The 18,272-nt window shown below is 46.1% G+C and overlaps 1 long non-coding RNA gene across 1 annotated transcript; it reads left to right on the top strand.

Moving 5' to 3' along the window:
* The first annotated feature begins 4,122 nt into the window (after positions 1-4,122).
* On the top strand, positions 4,123-16,652 carry LOC309627054. Its single transcript, XR_014243518.1, has 2 exons — positions 4,123-7,374; positions 9,278-16,652. It is a non-coding gene; the product is annotated as an uncharacterized lncRNA (long non-coding RNA).
* The last annotated feature ends 1,620 nt before the right edge of the window (positions 16,653-18,272 follow it).

Here is an 18,272-nt window from a genome sequence, read left to right as displayed (position 1 = left end):
AGAACATCTGAGCCTCCCAAGCAGTTCGTGTGCTCTCTGGTGTGGGGAGTTCTTTCCCATCCGCTATTTCACTGGGTCCTTCCTCCAATCCAGGGAGGCTAGCACGATGGGCAATTTTAGATTCACAGTAGAGATGGGGGGGCCTGGGTCAAAGGGGTGAGAGGTGACGCCTCCCTGCCCAAGGTCACAGCCCAAGGATCTGTGCTGCTTCAGGAGTTGGGAGTGAGCTGCTTCAGGAGCTGGGAGTGAGCTGCTTCAGGAGCTGGGAGTGAGCTGCTTCAGGAGTTGGGAGTGAGCTGCTTCAGGAGCTGGGAGTGAGCTGCTTCAGGAGTTAGCTGGGAGTGAGCTGCTTCAGGAGTTAGCTGGGAGTGAGCTGCTTCAGGAGTTAGCTGGGAGTGAGCTGCTTCAGGAGTTAGCTGGGAGTGAGAACGGCATTTCTGGAAGCTGGATTAGGAGCATCTGTTCCTTACCTGGTTCACTTAGGGTCTGAAGGAGAATTTCTGCTTCCCCCAAACCTTCATCCTGCTCTACTCCCTGGGTTTGGGACCAATAGCAGCCTTTTATTACATGAAAAGCTTAGAATTTCAGAGGTGAAGGGGTCTCAAAGATTTCTAGTTCGCAAGGCCCAGGATAGTAAATTGAGACAAAACTAGGATTAACTCTTCAGATCCCACTAAAGTGTCATAAATTAATACAGCAACAAAAATGCTTAACGTGTTTTATAACTCTAACATTTGGATGCATTTTCTTCAACCTTGTCAGAGCATTTTTGCATGTGCTTTCAAATCCAACCCACAAAGAATCAAGTCTTTGGCTTTGCCCTTTACTAGCTCTGTGACTTGGGGGAGGAATCTCTCTGGGCCTCTGTTTCCTCTTCTGTGAGGTGGGGAATCACAAAAGTCCTACTCACAGGGTAATGGTGGGAATGATGTGTAAATGTGCAAAGATTGAGTTAGTGCAAAATAATCACCCAATAGATGCTAGCCATCATCTTCCCCTTCACCATCATGCACCCTGCTGTGAAGCGAGGCAGGGCAAGTGTTTCAGTCCCACTTCACAGATGAGGAAAATGAGGGTAAGTGTCCTACTCAAGTGACTCAGAGGTTGGGCAGATCTACGTCCTTTAACTTTTAGTCCAACACTTGTTCTACTTATTTTATTGGAGCAGGTGTTGACATTCAGAGTGTTGGTGGCTGAGTCCAAATAGTCCTGGAGGTGGAAATAAAGTCATGGCAAACCAACAATGATCATAAAAAGGTGTCAAGGACGTCCCTGGTGGTCCAGTGGTTAAGACAGTGCTTTCACTGCAGGGGGCGCAGGTTCCATCCCTGGTCGGGGAAGTTCTGCAGGCCCTGCGGTGAGGTCAAAAAAAAAAAAAGGAGGGGATTTTCACTCAGTCTCTCCCTGCTAATAAAGAATGAGGAATATTTCTTACTCTCTCTAAAATTTCAAGGCTGTGCATTGTCAAAGGCCAAAAGGCCCAAGTCACAGGGTCACACATATTTCTGTGTGAGGCAAACGCTGGACAGAGGGGGCTTCCCTGGTGGCGCAGTGGTTGAGAGTCTGCCTGCCAATGCAGGGGACACGGGTTCCAGCCCTGGTCTGGGAAGATCCCACGTGCCGCGGAGCAACTGGGCCCGTGAGCCGCAACGACTGAGCCTGCGCGTCTGGAGCCTGTGCTGTACAACAAGAGAGGCCGCGATGGTGAGAGGCCCGCGCACCGCGATGAAGAGTGGCCACCGCTCTCCGCAACTAGAGAAAGCCCTCGCACAGAAACGAAGACCCAACACAGCCAAAAATAAAAATAAATAATTTTTAAAATAATAATTAAAAAAAAAAAAAAGCTGGACAGAGAACCACTGCTTGGAGCTGGTCTGTAATAATTTGTGCTGCAGGAAGGCACCGCGAACACAGAACTTCAGAAGATATACAGCTACCTTGGGACAGAAAGAACCGGGAGCTGCAAAGGCCGGATGACAGACAGACCCAGTGGGGCTGCCCTGGTAGCAGAGCAGGCAGATTTATGTGGGTGCTGCTGGACGCCCCAGGACGGAGACGTGAGCATCCCTAAACACACTAGCAAGGAAATCCAAGCACACGCGATATTTCCATTCCCCAGTGCGGGCGCCTGTGAAATCAGAAGCCAAGAAGCTTTGGGGGGGCAGGATTTCTCCCTGCTAGGCCACTCATGATTCTAATCTAAGCAAAATCGAACTTTCCTCCACCCTTCCAACTTTCACCTGTGCTCAGACAAATGCACTGGCATTGACCTCAGCCCTGAGGCCAGAATTTACAGTCCACATCCTGTCTTCTGCACTTGCCTGCTCTGTGACCCTGGCAACTCAATGTCTCTGGGTCTCAATTTCTTCTTCTGCTAGAGAAAAAGCAGGGCAGGTGATGTAGCCACCCTGCCTGGCACTGTAAATGAGTCTGCTGCACACAGCTGTTTCCCCCTTGACTGTGCTCGTGGGTGTTCATACTTGGAATAATGCAGTTGCTGGAACATCCCTGACCTGAAGGCCCTCCATCATTACCTCTGCCAGTGAAATAGCAAAGTCTTGGGATTGCTGGCAAGGTCTTTATCCCTGTCTGGAGAAATGCCTGCCTGCAGACAAGTCAAGACACCCAATCTTTGTGCTTTGTATTTATTTCCTTAAAAGTCATGGAGGTCACAGGCTGCTGAGGATTGAGCTTGTGTCCAGAGCCCTCTGACCAGATGGGGGACTCCATGCCTGCTGTCTGTGCCTCAGTTTCCTCATCACCCAAACGGATCAAAGGTCATCTACTGTAGCACTGAGACGGTGAGTGATGAATGGGCGTGAGGCCATGTGTAGTCTGTAGCGTCTGGCTAAGGAAAATGTCCATCAATGGATGAATGGATAAAGAAGATGTGGTACATATATACAATGGAATATTACTCAGCCATGAAAGAAATGAAATTGGGTCTCTTGTAGAGATGTGGATGGACATCTAGAGTCTGTCATACAGAGTGAAGTAAGTCAGAAAGAGAAAAACAAATATTGTATATTAATGCATATATGTGGAATCTAGAAAAATGGCACAGATGAACCTATTTGCAGGGCACGAATAGAGACGCAGACGTAGAGAACAGATGTGTGGACACAAGGGGGGAAGGGGACGTGGGATGAATTGGGAGATTAGGTTTGACATAAATACACTACCATGTGTAAAACAGATAGCTAATGGGAACATGCTGTATAGCACAGGGAGATCAGCTCGGTGCTCTGTGATGACCTAGAGGGGTGGGATGGGCGGGGGAGGTCCAAGAGGGAGGGGATATATGTATACATATAGCTGATTCACTTTGTTGTACAGCAGAAACTAACACAACATTGTAAAGCAATTATACTCCAATAAAAAAAAAAGGAAAGGTACTTAATGGATGGTAGTGACTGATCTGATCATTAGAAATTACGCTTAAAAGCAGGTCAAGAAAAGCAAACTCTCTTCTCTACCTACAAAGCACTCAAAGAAGTGGCTGTGGAGTGAACATACGTAGAAGAATAAATGCAGGGGCAAACCCCAATTATGATACTTTCCCCCCCCCCAAACCCTCTTACTCACATAGTATTCAAATTGCTAAATTCATTGAAAAAGCACTAGGCACCGTTCAAGTGGAGGTGATGTTATACTTCTCACACTTTCAATTTACAAAAAGACAATAGCATACATTCTTCTGTTCACCACTGAGCCTGCAAAGTAGGCAAGAAAACTGTCATTATTACCAGCACCATATTATCTCTAATAAATTGGTATCTATTTCCACATCTACATCATTTCCATATCTATATTTCTCTCTTTTCTGTATCTCTATGTCCATATTTCCATACTTCTACCTTTTTCCAATATCTATAGTCAGAGCCATATCTATACCTGAATCTATATTTATATCTATATACCTCTATCTTTGTCTTTATTCTTTTCAAATCCATATCCATGGCTATATGAGGAAACCAAGTCTTCAGTGAGATTCAGCAACTAGACAAAGGTCACCCAGCTGGGACCTGAGAGCTGGTGTAAGACTTTTGGCTTTAAATACTGCTCTTTGCCAGTTATCCCATGCCATCTCTCAAATAAATGGAATTTAAAAAAAAAAAAAGGGGGGGCTTTCCTGGTGGCGCAGTGGTTGAGAATCTGCCTGCTAATGCAGGGCACACCGGTTCGAGCCCTGGTCTGGGAAGATCCCACATGTCGCGGAGCAACTGGGCCCGTGAGCCACAGCTACTGAGCCTGCGCGTCTGGAGCCTGTGCTCTGTAACAAGAGAGGCCGTGATAGTGAAGAGGCCCGCGCACCGCGATGAAGAGTGGCCCCTGCTTGCCGCAACTAGAGAAACCCCTTGCACAGAAACGAAGACCCAACACAGCCAAAAATAAATATAAAAATAAATAAATAAATAAAAGATTACTATTAAAAAAAAAAAAGAAAAAAGGAAGGAAGCAAGCAAACAAACAAGCATGGTAATTACTTTACTTTCTATTCACAAAGCCCAGCATATGGCCAGACCTCTTATCTCCTCCATTTCCATTAACTTAAAGTTTTTGGTGTGGGGTAGACACAGGAATGGTCTTCAAAATGACCAGTTACTGTACAGTTACATGTCATCTTCTGAGGTTCTTCATCATATATATCTTCTGGCTTAAAATTCTTAGAAAAGTTTCAAAATGCCAGATTTTTTTAAAATTAGGAAATACAATAGGATTTTTTTTTAGGAGGAGGAGGAATTAGGTAATTTATATTGTTAACAACCATTTATATGAAGATATTCTGGAAATTTACTGTATTAATGCAGATCTAAACTGGTATTTTAGAAGACAGTCCCCCTTTAATTTCTTTCCTCTTTCTTTTCTCTATTTTTTCTTCACTCAGAGCTTTTATAACAGAACATGGTGAAATAGTCTAACTGGACGGCCAGGATGATTGAAATTTATATCATTTTTGCATCTGTTTTGAGAGGTGGAGCCCTAATTTTAAAACAAATTATCAACTATTTCAAGAAAGTAGATTGCAGATTACTCTTTATTCTCTAAAAATTTCAAGAATTGAATTGCTGTGAATAATTGGCAGGATTTTTTTGTAATGAATTTATCTGATTTAAACCGAAGGTTTCCTTCTTCTGTTCATAAAAGCTTACATATCTGCTCTGTTTTACAATAATAATTTTTAGGGTCAATTTTCCAGCCCTTCCAAATCCTCTTTTTTTCCCAAACGTGAAATCTACAGAAGGAAAAAAGCATATGTATTTCATTTTTAAAATTGAGTAGTAATGTTCTAAAGAATATATTTTAAGGGTACCTTCTAGGCTAGAGGTTTGCAAAACATCAGCTGTTTCTCCTTGTGCGAGGTTTTGTTTATGCCCTTCTTTTAAATCTATTTTTGGTCTCCCGAATTTAGTACAGGTTGCTTAAAAAATCAAAAGCAATTATAAAATTTACCTAGAATCTGCTTTCAAACTCGAGTTAAGCCATATTTTAATTTTGTTTTGATTTATGCTGTCTGTGTTTTTAGTTTCCTATATGGCCTTTCTCACACTTCTACTTACTCTCTCCTTATTTCTTCTTCACTACCTTGTCTTCACAGAATTATTCAACTCAGACTGCCATGCAAGGGGAAAACTATGAACCCTTAGGTATTATGTTTTACCTTTTAGAAGTAAAGGTTTACTTTTTCAAAAGTCCATTTTACCCCCTTAGAAAGAAATATCAGTGTGCGTATATTATCTAAGAAGAGACTCTCCCCTGGTTTTTGTTCCATTTATTGAAAACTTCAGTTTCTTTGCAGCGGCTTCTAATTTATTTTGCAATTCACACAGCGCACTGTAAACATAATGTAAATTTTTCAAAGCTTAATTAACAGCTAAGGATAGTGGCAGGCCAAGTTTTTAGAGGCATTTACTTAAGCTCGGCTCCAAGAAAATGAAGAGACTTCCATGCAGGAAGCTGTGAACTTGAACCTCTTAAACAATAAAACTGAGGATTCAGAATCATGGCTCTGCTTTTTGATGCCAGGACCAGCACATCTGTGGGCTTAACCCCTATTGGGCCAAGATGCTTCTCACAGGAGCCCTTGTTCTGGAGCTGTTTTTCATTTACAGAGATGAGGTAGCAACAATAAGACAAAATCCCACAGCATTTCATCAAAGTTTCAGAAAATCCACTTTTAGATTCCACAGGGATGGAGGTGGGGTTCAGCAATCTGGACAGAGTCACAGCAAAATGGAAGAGCAGCCCAAGTCTAATGATGGGAACAATTGGGGTGTGGCATTCCTCAGACCTATACATGGGGCAGAAGAGGGTAGCATTACCTATGGTGTCACGGTTCTGCCACTCCTCGCAGGAGTGCTTGATGTGGTCACTTAGTGTCTCCCAGCCTCAGTTTTCTCATCTGTAGAATTGGACCAGGAATCTCACAGGTAGGGTGCAGTGTTTTAGGTGCTGTGCCCATTAGCATGGAGAGCTAGGTCAAGTCTGGCTTAGTCACCACTACTTCATCAGCCTTGGACAAGACCATATATCTCTCTGGACCCCAATTTACCCATTTTGTAAATAAAGGGGTTGAATTCTGACCTCACATTTTTCCCACGGCAGGTGAAGGGGAACTGGGGGATCAGGAGGGCCCATTTTTCCAGGCTTCCTATTCACTAAAAGTCTCAATATAGACTTTTGATTGTCTCACCAAATGGGGACATACCATCACTGTCAAGGTGAAAAGGCACTGCTCACCACATGGTATATTGTGCCTCAAACTGCAGTCATATGCCTGAAATACACAACTATTTACTTATTATAACTCTTTTAATTACTTTGTCAGCTGTACACTTTTATTCCATTGTACTATTTGTGTAAGAAGATTATTTTATTATTTGAGTTACCTGTTTGGCATTCTCTCATTAAAAAAAACAAAAAACCAAAACCAAGGCCCTCAAAAAAAAAAAAATTCAAGCTCTTACAGTTTGATGAATCTATTTGTAAATGAAAGTGGCGTTTTTATGTCTCTTCATAAGCCGTCCCGCATCCCTCCTAGACAAAATGCCCAGGGACAGCTGGAAGTCACTGGTCTGCCCGGGTCTGCAGGGCTGGGGAACTCGCAGGAAGCGATGCGGCACGGGGCAGTGCGCACGTGAGTCGTGGGAGGACGCACCACCGCCCCGCGCAAAAGGGAGGGTACGGTGACACCGGAACTGGACGGCTGGCGATCTGCTTTAGGAGCCAGTGCCTCCGGCCATCTGTTGGGGACCCTGAGGAAAGTCTCTGCCCTTGCAATCCTGAAATCGAGGGGGAAAAGGAAGATTGGGCAAAAGCGGAGGGTCTGGAGCAGGCAGCAGTTTCCTGGTCTCCTGGGGAGGAGGTGGAGTGGTTGGTGAGGTGACCAGAGCCCGGCTCGGTCTTTTCATTTCACTTCGTGGCTGCGAAGAACATAACAACAATGATTAAAAAAATAAAAAAAAGCCAAGGGAGGCCAGGCCGCCTGGATCAATCCTGCGGGGTCCGGATCGCCTGGCCTGCGCAGGGGTGGCGCGCTCTCCCCGGAGCGTAAAAACGCCGTAGGCCGGCACCCCGCTCAGGCTCTCCAGGTTTCGGGGCTCCTTGTCGAGACTCTGCCGGGGGAGCAGTGAGAGCAGTGACCCCCAGAGAAGCCCCCTCACCCCCGGCCGGTTTGCAAACTCGAACGTGCGCCAGGGCGCCCTGCAGTTGGGGTGACAGCAAAGGCCAGCGCGGGGCCGCCGCCGAGAGCCTGCCCCCCACGCCGTGCGCTCGGGCCGGCTGCTTGGGGCGGGGCGGACGGGCCCGTTCCGAAATCCGCCCGACTGGATAACTTTCCAACTACGACTGTTTTTTTTTTTCTCTTTCTGAAGAGCAGCCTAACTTGACAAGATCGGTTCTCCCCGCCACGACAATCCTTGTCTCCAGACCCGGAGTTGGGGGGCGGGGGTGGGGGGGTAGGGTGGGCGCGGGCGCAGGTCTGCCCTGGGGTCCCTGCCACCAGAAGACCCGCAGGTGGCTCCAGGAACAGCAGGCCCGCTGGGGGCGCAGCGGGGTCCAAGTGGGAATTCCATTTTCGGCCTCTGGGCGCGGTGTTTTCAGTCTCTCGTGTGTTTAACTGAATTTGATACACATTTTCACTCTTCTCACGTTTCCTTTCCGAATCTACCTTTCCGCCTTGTGCGCCCCTAGTCTCCCCCGAATCTCAGGCACCCGGCCGGGCGCAGGCGAGCGTGGGCCGTTGCGGGCGCGGCCGAAGCGCCGAGGGGTCTGGGTGCCGCCGAGATGCGCCGGGCCGCGGGGAGGCTGCAGGAAGCCGGGTCTCCGGCTCAAGGTCTGCCAGAGCCGCCGCCTCTGCGGATCTCGGGGCAATCGGTGCCTCCTCTCCCAGTCTGCGCTAGGGTGGGTTTCATTTCAGGGTAAAGCGAACTCAGGTCTCTCTCGTCTGTCTAAATCTGGGGAGGGCGGGAGGGATTAGGGGCGAGTTCTTGCCCTGGACCTACCTCGCCCTGTTAAACACCACTTGGAAAGAAAAGTCAGTGTCCTGGTCCCCAGCACATCGCTCCACCGTGCTTAGCCATGGCTTTGTTTTTGTTGTCTTTAATATACGTATATTTCTAGCCCTGCAACCCCGTGTCAGCACAAAGCCCTCCTCTCCGTATTGAGTCCTAGAGTCCCGGGCAGTTTCCTTTGATTTCGGAATTAGCCTTTCCCACTTTCGGGGAGTAACTCCTACTTGCCCACAAGACCAGACATCACAGCCAAGCAGACAGTGGGCCCTTGGGATCCTGACATAAAATACGGTGGAAAGAGCTTTAAGGGCCTCTACCTTGACCATTGCCTCCACTAATCCCTCCACAGAAGCTTCCCCAAACCCCCGAGCCCCCCATGCAGCAGGTAGAAACTCACCTTCTCCCTGGTCAAGAATCCTGGGTTGATATTCTCCCACGGCAGTGTGACTTTTTAGGCAAATTCCTTAAATTTTCTTGTCTCAGTTTCTTTTTCTGTGAAATTGGCTATGGGGTCGTGAGGATGGGAAGTGATTACGTATTTGTAAGCACTTTGAAAAACTCAAAGTCACCTGATTTTAGGTGATACGGATGGAGACAGCTGTTAGGAAGGTGGGTGCACAGTAAACGTGGGCAGATGAAGGGATCTCACTGATTAGCCTAAATCAATGAAAAAGGAAAAGCTGAAACCCACTGGTGCCTGGCAGAGGGGATGTTTGCGGCTTACTCTGTCCTTGGAAGAGTTGTAACTGTTCCGTTCTTTGCAGAAGCTCCTTCTAGAAGGAAGCCCGAGGCCTCGGAGGAAGATTTACCGAACCCTTGAACGGAGCGAGATGTACTTCCCCATGCCTCCATTTTCCAAGCTTCCAAGACGAAAGCTGGGAGGCGCGGAGCAGGGTGAGTGTCGGGCTCACCTGCTGCTCTTGGCCACCTGAGCCCCCATAAGCAGGTTACTGATCCTTTTCTGGTTTCAGAAGCGGGGCTGATGGCACCTGTGTCATGCCTTGGGAGCCCCAGAGGCAAGAATCACAGGGAAAGCTTATGGAACGTCATTCTGCTGCCCTGCCAAGCGTGGGGCCAAAGCCGTGGCCATGTGGCTGACCTCACTTTAGGTAGGTCCTGTTGTTATGGCCAGTGGACACAGGAGACCTGTTACGGAACACAAGTTCAGCCAGACCAACCAAAATGTCGGAGTTTGGAGCAGAGGAAGGTTTATTGCAGGGCCAGGCAAGGAGATGGATGGCTTGTGCCCAGAAAACCCCAAGCTCGCTGCAGGGTTTCAGCAAAACGTTTTTAAAGGCCAGGTGAGGGAGGGGCGTGGTTTGTTGTTGCAAACTTCTTGGTGTCAGAATCCTTTGTTCTTGCAGCTTCCAAGTAGGTCAGGTCAGGATGTTCCTGTAAACCTCCAAGACAAATGTTGTTCTCTGTTCTGCAACTTTTTATCTCTCTATGAATGGAAAAGTGTTGTACCCTTAAAGGTCAGAGCCTTGAGAATGGGCTATCCTGTATATTTCAGGCTATAGGCAACATTCTTAACTGGAAGGAAGGCAAAAGAATACAAAGGTTAAAGTAAAAGAAACAGATTTACTATGGAGTCAGATGTGTTCTTCCCTATTGATGCGGCAGAGAGCAGGGATATAGTTTGCCCCCTGAGGAAGCAGTAGAGCCGGGTTTCTACCCAGGCCATCCAAGCCCAGAGCCCGCACTTGGAACCTCTCAGGCACAGTGCCTGGTACCCAGTCAGTGCCCAATCCAGGGAGGCACATCTTGCTGTTTTAAGGAAAATCGGACTTGTCCCGCCTTGTCCCAGGCCCACCCACTTGCTATTTCCCTTTATGAATTTAATTTTGAAGTTGGTGGGGGAAGCCTAGGCATTCATCCCTGGAAGTACTCTTAGGAGAACTGAGATCTTCCCAGCTTGCCTTGGCGACTTTAAAACTCTGCGGACGGTAATGACTATGGATGGACGGTAGTTTCCTATGAATATGGAGGAGTGGGTGGGGGCATGTAGCGGATGGATTACTATTTAACATTAACTGCTGGTGACCTTTCCTCCTGTCTGACTTCCTTGCAATATTATCCTGAGAAGGGTCAGCCCCGGATGCTTTTTTGCAAAATACCATTAGTCACTTCTGGCCACATGTGCTTGCCCCGGACCTTATTTGCCATCCTACATAATTATTAGAAGGAGCTTCTAATTTTATTTGAAATTCTAAGTTGACACGGGTGTCAACGTGCCATGACCCAGCATTGTGTTTAATTTCTCTTTTGTTAGCCTCATTTGGGCTGCTGAAGAATTACACTCAAAGGAATCATCTACCCTGTTCACTTCCTCATTGCCACGGTTACCTGTTGGAGCTATGAATTACAGCCTCGAGGATTTGCTCCGAAAAGGTCCTGTGCTGTGCCGTGTATGTTCTCCTTTATGGGTACAAGTGAGGGCCTATCTAGGTGGCTTTGCCGTAGCTTGAAACTACAGGTCATGGGTGCTCAGAACTCTCCTTTTGCACCTGCTGTTCCTTCCTTGGCAATGCTTTTCCCTTCTCTTCATCTGCTTGGTGAACTCCTGTTGATTCTTTTTTTAATATATACTTTTATTGATTTTTTAATAATTTTTTAATTGAAGTATAGTTGAGTTACAATGCTGTGTTAGTTTCGGGTATACACCAAAGGGATCAGTTATAAATATACATAAAAAATATATATATGTAATATATAAATATTACATATATATATTTCCTTTTCAGATTCTTTTCCCTTATAGGTTATTACAAAATATTAAGTGTAGTTCCCTGAGCTATACAGTAGGTTCTTGTTGTTTATCTATTTTATACATACTGTTGATTCTTTGACTCAACTCAAGTCTTCCTCTTTGCAGCCATCCCTGACTTGCAAGAGTTGGCCACGTCCTCCTGTACTCCCCGTGTACCTCTCTCTGTCCAAGCATGTATTGCCCTCTGCTGCTACCATGCTTTTATGTTTCTGTTAAATTCTGGTTGTCAGGTGTGCGTGGTTATAATTGTGGACTCTCAAGGCAGACTTCCTGGGTTCACGTTTTGACTCTCCCCACACTCTCTTGCCATGTGACCTCATGTGTGTTATGGGAGTAATAATATTGCCTGACTCTCGGATTGATAGGATTAAATAAGCTATGTTATTCAAACCACGTTACCTTGCAGCAGGCACTCAGTCAATATTCAGTATTATTAAGGCATTGACTTTCTTTCTTATGGGCTGCGAGCTTCTCAGGGGATGTGAGAGACACCTTTGTATTTATTCCCATTTTCTGGATACATAGTGGGTGCTGTATTCCCAGTACCTGGCCCATAATATGTGCTCAGTTACTCTTTTCAGAAAATAATGAGAGAGGCAGAGTTTGTTCGTGGAGATACCAAATGTCCACTGTCATCATTAACCAATTACTCAGCTTTACTGTAGCACTGACTCCGTGCAAGGCACTGTGCTCGGTTCTGCAGCGGATTAAAAGCAGGGTATCGACACTTCCATATGGTTAACCATAGAGTCGGGGTGATAAACAAGCACTATGCCCATCAGATGATGGCACAAGAGAGAAATAACTCTATGCTTCTAGGCAGCGATCTGGTCCCCTTTCTAATCCATCCTCACTTTCGCCTGACTTTTCTTATTGCCGGGCAGAATTAAGCATGCCCAAAGGCCGAGGAAGCTGAAGAAATTTAAGCCAGAGAGCCACTCACTTGCATGGGCTCCTTTCATGTGTTCACAGGGTCATATGATTTTACGTTCATTTTCTTAAGGAGCCCCCCTAAACTACTTTAAGCTTCTGGCCCCATAATGCCTGGATCTGCCCCAGTTGTGCCGTGGTGTGGCTTAAACACCTTTGATGACTCCCCAGTGTCTTGAACAGTGACCATCTGCTATGAGCCACTCAGTGTATGAGTTTGGAGCACGTATCATCCAGACGCTTAGCCTGGGATGTAACCCCTTCATCACCTGACCAAATTCCACGTTGGCCCTTCTCTCACTGGAGCCAGCTGGGCTGCTTGCTCTTCCCAAGGGCACTGTTTTGTCTCCACACCTTTAACAAGGCTTTTCTCTTTGCCTAGGATGCGTTCCCCCAGCACTCCCCCCACCTCTGCCTGTGAAATAGTCATAGCATCCTTCAGCTGCCTTCAAATGCCTCTTCTCCCCGAGTTTTCCCACAGACCCGTGACTCTCGGCTCTGAGTTCCTCGGCACCCTGCTCAGCCTGCTTCGATGGCCTTCCTCGTGTGGGATGCTACTTTGTCGCTGATGGTCACTTTTTCCCTCTGCCAGCAGGATTGTCAGATTCCCATTCCTACCAGTGAACTTTGAGCCTGATGTCTGTTTACACAGTCAGTAGGGCTCCCTGTTTGGGGAAAGAAGGGAGGGAGGGATGGATGAGGACGCAGTGAGGAGGGAGGAACAGATACAGGGAGTGAAGAGTTTTCATGGATTTTGTCAAAAGAGTGCTGGAAATAATAGATCTTATAGTTTTAGAAGAGGAAGAGATGATTTGGGCAGAGAAGGGTCCTCAGCTTGACGCTGAAGACCAAGGAGGTAACTCGAGTTCAAAATGACCAGTGGAATAAGGTTTATGAAAAGACATCAGGGTGTTTTTTGGTTTTGTGCCCACCCTGATTTAAGTCGCGACTGTTAAAAAAAATAAATCAGAGATGGTTGTCGCTCACAAGCAATCTTCGAGCATTTACTTTCTAAGCAAGTACTTCAAGAAACAATGGCTTTTTGTTTTCAAAAATCACACATTGCTAATCTCAAACAGCATTTTGAAAGGAGTCTTCAATATCATGTGAAAAATTAAAGTATTAGTATAGATCAGAAACTGGAAAAGAAGTCTTTTCTATTCTTTAGGAGTCACATTATGCTGTAACCATTTGAGAAGGTAGCCTATAAGTTAAATTTTCTTTGAAACTGGCATGTGACATGGCAAAAATCAAATGCATTGTTTTTTGACAAGGTTTGAGGACTGGAATTTAGAAAAGCACTTGGTATGGGAGACGGCTGAATTAATACCGTTGAGATCGTGGTTATAAAGATTGATAAAGAAGGTGCATTCACTAAAAGATATAATGGCAGATGTAATAATGACGGCATTCATCATCCGTCAAAGGCATTTATTAAGCACCCACAGGTACTTGGCAGCCTATGGCGTGCCGTGCAAGGAAGACAGACGTGGTCCCTATTCATGCAAGAGCTTGCCATTGTGTTCTTCCTTTGTCAGGAGCATAACGTCCCTACTTGTCACTGGTGCCTGAAAGACACCCCTTGTCATTATTTACGCTGTCTGAGTTTCTGATTTTCAAGGGTGGGGGGCAAGTCTTTTCTGTCGTTTCTTTTAATTATGCCACACACCGTGGTGTTCCATCCTCCAGGGAGACATTGCCTCTGTCAGTGGGTGAGCCTGCAGGTAGGAACCGCCCTGATGTTCATTCACAGCATCCGCAGGAAGATGGGTGGCTTGTGGGAGGCCATCGTGCTCCTCCTAATAGAACCCACAGGGCTTTGCCTGTCTCTCCGTTGTAACCCCTGTTCCCATAGGTTCTGCCCACCCTGGTCTAGACTGTGAGCAAGCTGAGGGAATGGAGGTCCCCCTGAGCACTCAGCACCCGGCTGGCAGTGCCACCTCACCAGAGGTCAGTGGTTTGTTGACTGACTGAGGCAACAAAAGAATTCCACAAAGCAATGGAAGGTCAGTGGCAGATCTTATCAAATGTTTGTTTTACTCGACTCCTGATGTATCTTATCCTGCACACATGGGCACACGGGTACCTGCTAAATTGCCTATTTGTCCCATGTGATGTGCTGTGAGCTCTAGTAGTTAAAAGTTGACTCCAGGCAAATGGAAAATGGAGGGTGGGAGACGTTCTCCAGAAATAGTTTCCTATGGATGCGTGTTACCAGCTGGCAGTCAGTGGGAGGATGACCTGTGACCGGGAGCTCCAAGTCACAATCAGTGGTAGAAAAAAGAAGTGCGTCCAGTTCATGATTTTTCAAAATACCATGATTGGGGGGAAAAAAGTGCCTATGCTGAGCTTTCATTTCATTTCATGTTATACCCTTGGGTTTTAAAGAAGATTTTGATATAAAAAAATCCAATTACAGAACATTTTTTTTTTTTTTTGGAAACAGTTGTGGATGACATTGCTCACCATGCTGTGAAGAGCTGAGTTAAATGCATCCTGAGACATTTTCAAGGTCACGTTTGTTCTTCCAGATTAATTTGTAGGCTTCTTGGTGGGGCAGCGGGGATTAGTGATACAGCGGGTTTCCTTTATCACCTTGGCCAGCAGGGAGCTCACAATTACATGTTGTCACTGATGAAAGGAGTTTCCTGGCACATTATTTTTTCCTAAAGGCAGAAACTTTATACTCTCTTAATATTTCTCCTAGTCCATGTGTATATTTTTTCTTGCAAACAGCTTCAAATCCTTTTGAAAGTTAAATATATTTTTATATCTATATACAGCTGTTAACTATGTATATTAATATATGGGTCTGTGTGTATGTATACAGACATTATATACGTATACCTACATACATGTATATATATATCTATATATGAATATCTATATACATCTATATATTTATATCTATATCCATAAACACACACAAATCATTCATAAATCTACTCAACAACATTTATTGAGCATCTGCTAGTTGCTAGGTACCATTTGGTGCATGGAGGAATCTGACCACTGACAAGGTAGCTTCCTTCTTTTACCAAGCTCACCTTTTAAAGAAGCCAGGCTATAGTGACAATGACATAATAGGTTAATATGCTTTTGGAACAGGAGGGAGGGAAGGACTCTTGAATTTGCTGTTTCTTCAGTTCTGCCCTTTCCCTCATCTTCAACATCTAATTTGTCACCCACTGTCCTTTTGGCATCCCTTTTCCCGTCCATGACCATCCTCATTAACTTGCCTCTCAATTGCTCCAACAGCTTCCCATCTGGCAGCTCTTCCTCGATTCTTCGTTTATACTTGCCTGATGATTTTTCCTAAAACTTCACTTTTATCTCTGGGGCTTCCTACTGTGGATCCCCCGCCGTGGTAATAATAGTAGTAGTTGATCAGAGGCAGTACTTGCTCTGAGCTCCTTGCTCTTCATGTGTTATCTTATTTAAACCCTACAAAATCTATGAGGTCACTGCAATTATTATTCCCACGTCACGAGGGAGGGGACTGAGGCTCAGAAAGCTGAAAGCACTTGCCTGAGACCTCACAGCTGCTCCGGAGCAGCTCTGGCTTCAGGTTTGTGGCCTCAGTTCTCCTGACGTCTGTTGCCCTGCTGCTGCTGTTCCAGCCTTGTGGGTAGAACCCTGGTGCCTAATGTCAACCCTGGCTCTGAGCTCATTCCTGTGCCTCTGCTATTTTCCTCAAAGGGAATGGTATCACCTGTCTGCTCTGTTTAAGGACTCCTTCTAGTGGTCCTGGGCAGATCTTCTCAGGGCTGGTGAGTGGGGCATGAGGCTGCCAGCAGGGGTGCATTGCTGGGGCACATCATGTAGCTCCAGGGTGGTGGTGACCAATCTTCACCTGGAATTCTGCATTTCCAATCCGGGTATCTGACGGCTCCAGGGGCAGAGGAGTCCTGGGGTAGGTGCATAGGAGCAGATCATGTGAGCTGATCCGTATTCAGTGGTGAAGTAGAGAAGGGAATTCAAGCATTCAACAAGAGACTGGTGCTTCTGCAAGCTGCTGCGTGGCCTGAGAATCCATGGTTCATCCACGAAGACTTGGCCCACATTCATGTTCACCTCTCGCCAAATTCGCGCACATTCCATGAGAACCAGCACTGACAGTTGGGTCTTACCGGTGAGATGCCTTTTGGTTGCAAGCAACAGAAACCATCTCGAGCTGGTCTAAGCACACTGGACACATTCCTTCATTCATTTGGCTTGTAGTTTTCTTAAACGGGGCAGCAGGTGCTTATGCTGTCTTCTTCCTCCAGCTGTGAGTTTCACATCTGCTACCAAGAAAGGGCTCACTGCCTGATGCCCACAGAAGCATCTGTTGAGAAATGAAAGTGCTTTATTGTGAGGTCAGCTGGCAAAGAGACAGGAGGCAGGGCTCAAATCTGAATCCTCGATCCTGGGTTCTGAGCGAAATTTAAGGAGTCAGGGGAATAAACTGATTGGCTAGTCTCAGAATCAATCCATATATGATAATCAGCTGCTGGAAACCAGAGTTTCCTTATTGAAGTACTTCTCACTTCCTAGAGGGCTCCCGTGGCATCACTTCTATTCTTCGCGTTCCGTAGACTGAAGATTCTTGGTTCCGGGGTCATCCTGGAGACGGTTCCCGTCTTGCCCATGTGCAGTGCTGTCTCGGAGTCATCCTGGAGACGGTTCCCGTCTTGCCCACGTGCAGTGCTGTCTCTGTAAAATAACTCAAGGTCTGAGTCATCAACAGCCCCTTTTAAGGAAGCAAAATCAGTTTCAGCTGTGCTGTTTCACACTGAGCACAGAGAAGATGTCCAGTAAATTCCTGGGCACTGTTGTAGACATTCGGGATCCCAGTGAATACAGGAAGCCCCACCTTCCTAGAACTTACCTTCTTCAAGGAGGAAAAGACAATAAATGACAAACATAACAAATATGGAATTGAATATATGTTACAAAATATCAGAGCAGGGTAACGGGGGGGGGGGGGGTCTGGGAGGGACAGACTGTGGTATTAAGGAGTGGGGTCAGGGCAGGCCTTATTGAGAAAGGAGCAAAGCTATAAAGGGCTGTGGGAGGGACAGCCAAGTGGTTATCCAGGGGAGGAACATTCTAGAAGGAAAGCCAATGCATCTGCCCTGAGTTAGAAGTGTACCTGGCGTGTTGGAGGAATAGTACGGAGGCCGGTGTGGCTGGAGCCTGGCATGTAATTTCGTCTTGAACTTGGAAGGAAAATTCCTCTTTTAGCGAGGACTCCTGCTGCACATTGGCCACTCTTGTGGTTTTGAGAGGTCAGTCCTCAAGCAAAGGCTTCCTTTTAAGCTTGCACTTTAAGCTAGAACTCTTCTATTTTTTGAAGAGGGAAGCCCATCAAGGTTCTGGCCCTGTGTGTTCTGAGAGATGCTTTTTTTTTTTTTTTTTTTTTTTCTGAAAAAGCCTAGCTTGGGGAGCTTCTCCTGTTTGTAGATAAATTTCAGAAACATCGTCTTCCAGATGCTGTGTCTCCACGGCACATTTTGGATGCCTGACATTTAAAATCCTGGAAAAGAAACCTCCAGTGTCTTGTATCTCTTTGGAAATGATGAATTTCAAATGAACTCAAGTTAATGTAGTGCTTGTGAAGGGCGCCAGACAAACCGTGTTCAAAACTGTAGACTCTCGACAAAACAAGTCCAGCAGGGCCCCTGTCAGCAGATGGCTGTGCCCTCCCAGCCTCGCAGCAGACCCAGACGTCGGCTCTTAGCGTGAGAAGGTAATTTCTGTTTACTTCCCCTTCACTGTCGCACCTGTGGGTTACCATGCTATTTCCAGCAAATTGTCTTACTTTATGCGCCTTAGTAATCAGATAACTGATCAAATTTCTATTTTAATTGGAATGTTTGGTGTCAGGCTGATGCAGCCCGGGACGCTTAGAGGGTGTGATCTGGACTTGTAACTCATGGGGAACTACTTCTTTGGTCACATAAACATGGCCCCTTGAATAAATGTTAGCTGTAGACACTGTCTCTTAATGGTGATATTGATCAAAGTGAGCTCCACTGTTGACATTTGAGGCTGGATCGTTCTTTGCTGCAGGGGGG

The sequence above is a fragment of the Balaenoptera borealis genome (genome assembly GCF_965194805.1).
Source record: "Balaenoptera borealis genome assembly, chromosome: 3".
NCBI lineage: Eukaryota > Metazoa > Chordata > Mammalia > Artiodactyla > Balaenopteridae > Balaenoptera > Balaenoptera borealis.
The sequence above is the reverse complement of the archived record's forward strand: the minus strand, read 5'-3'. Positions and strand labels throughout refer to the sequence as shown.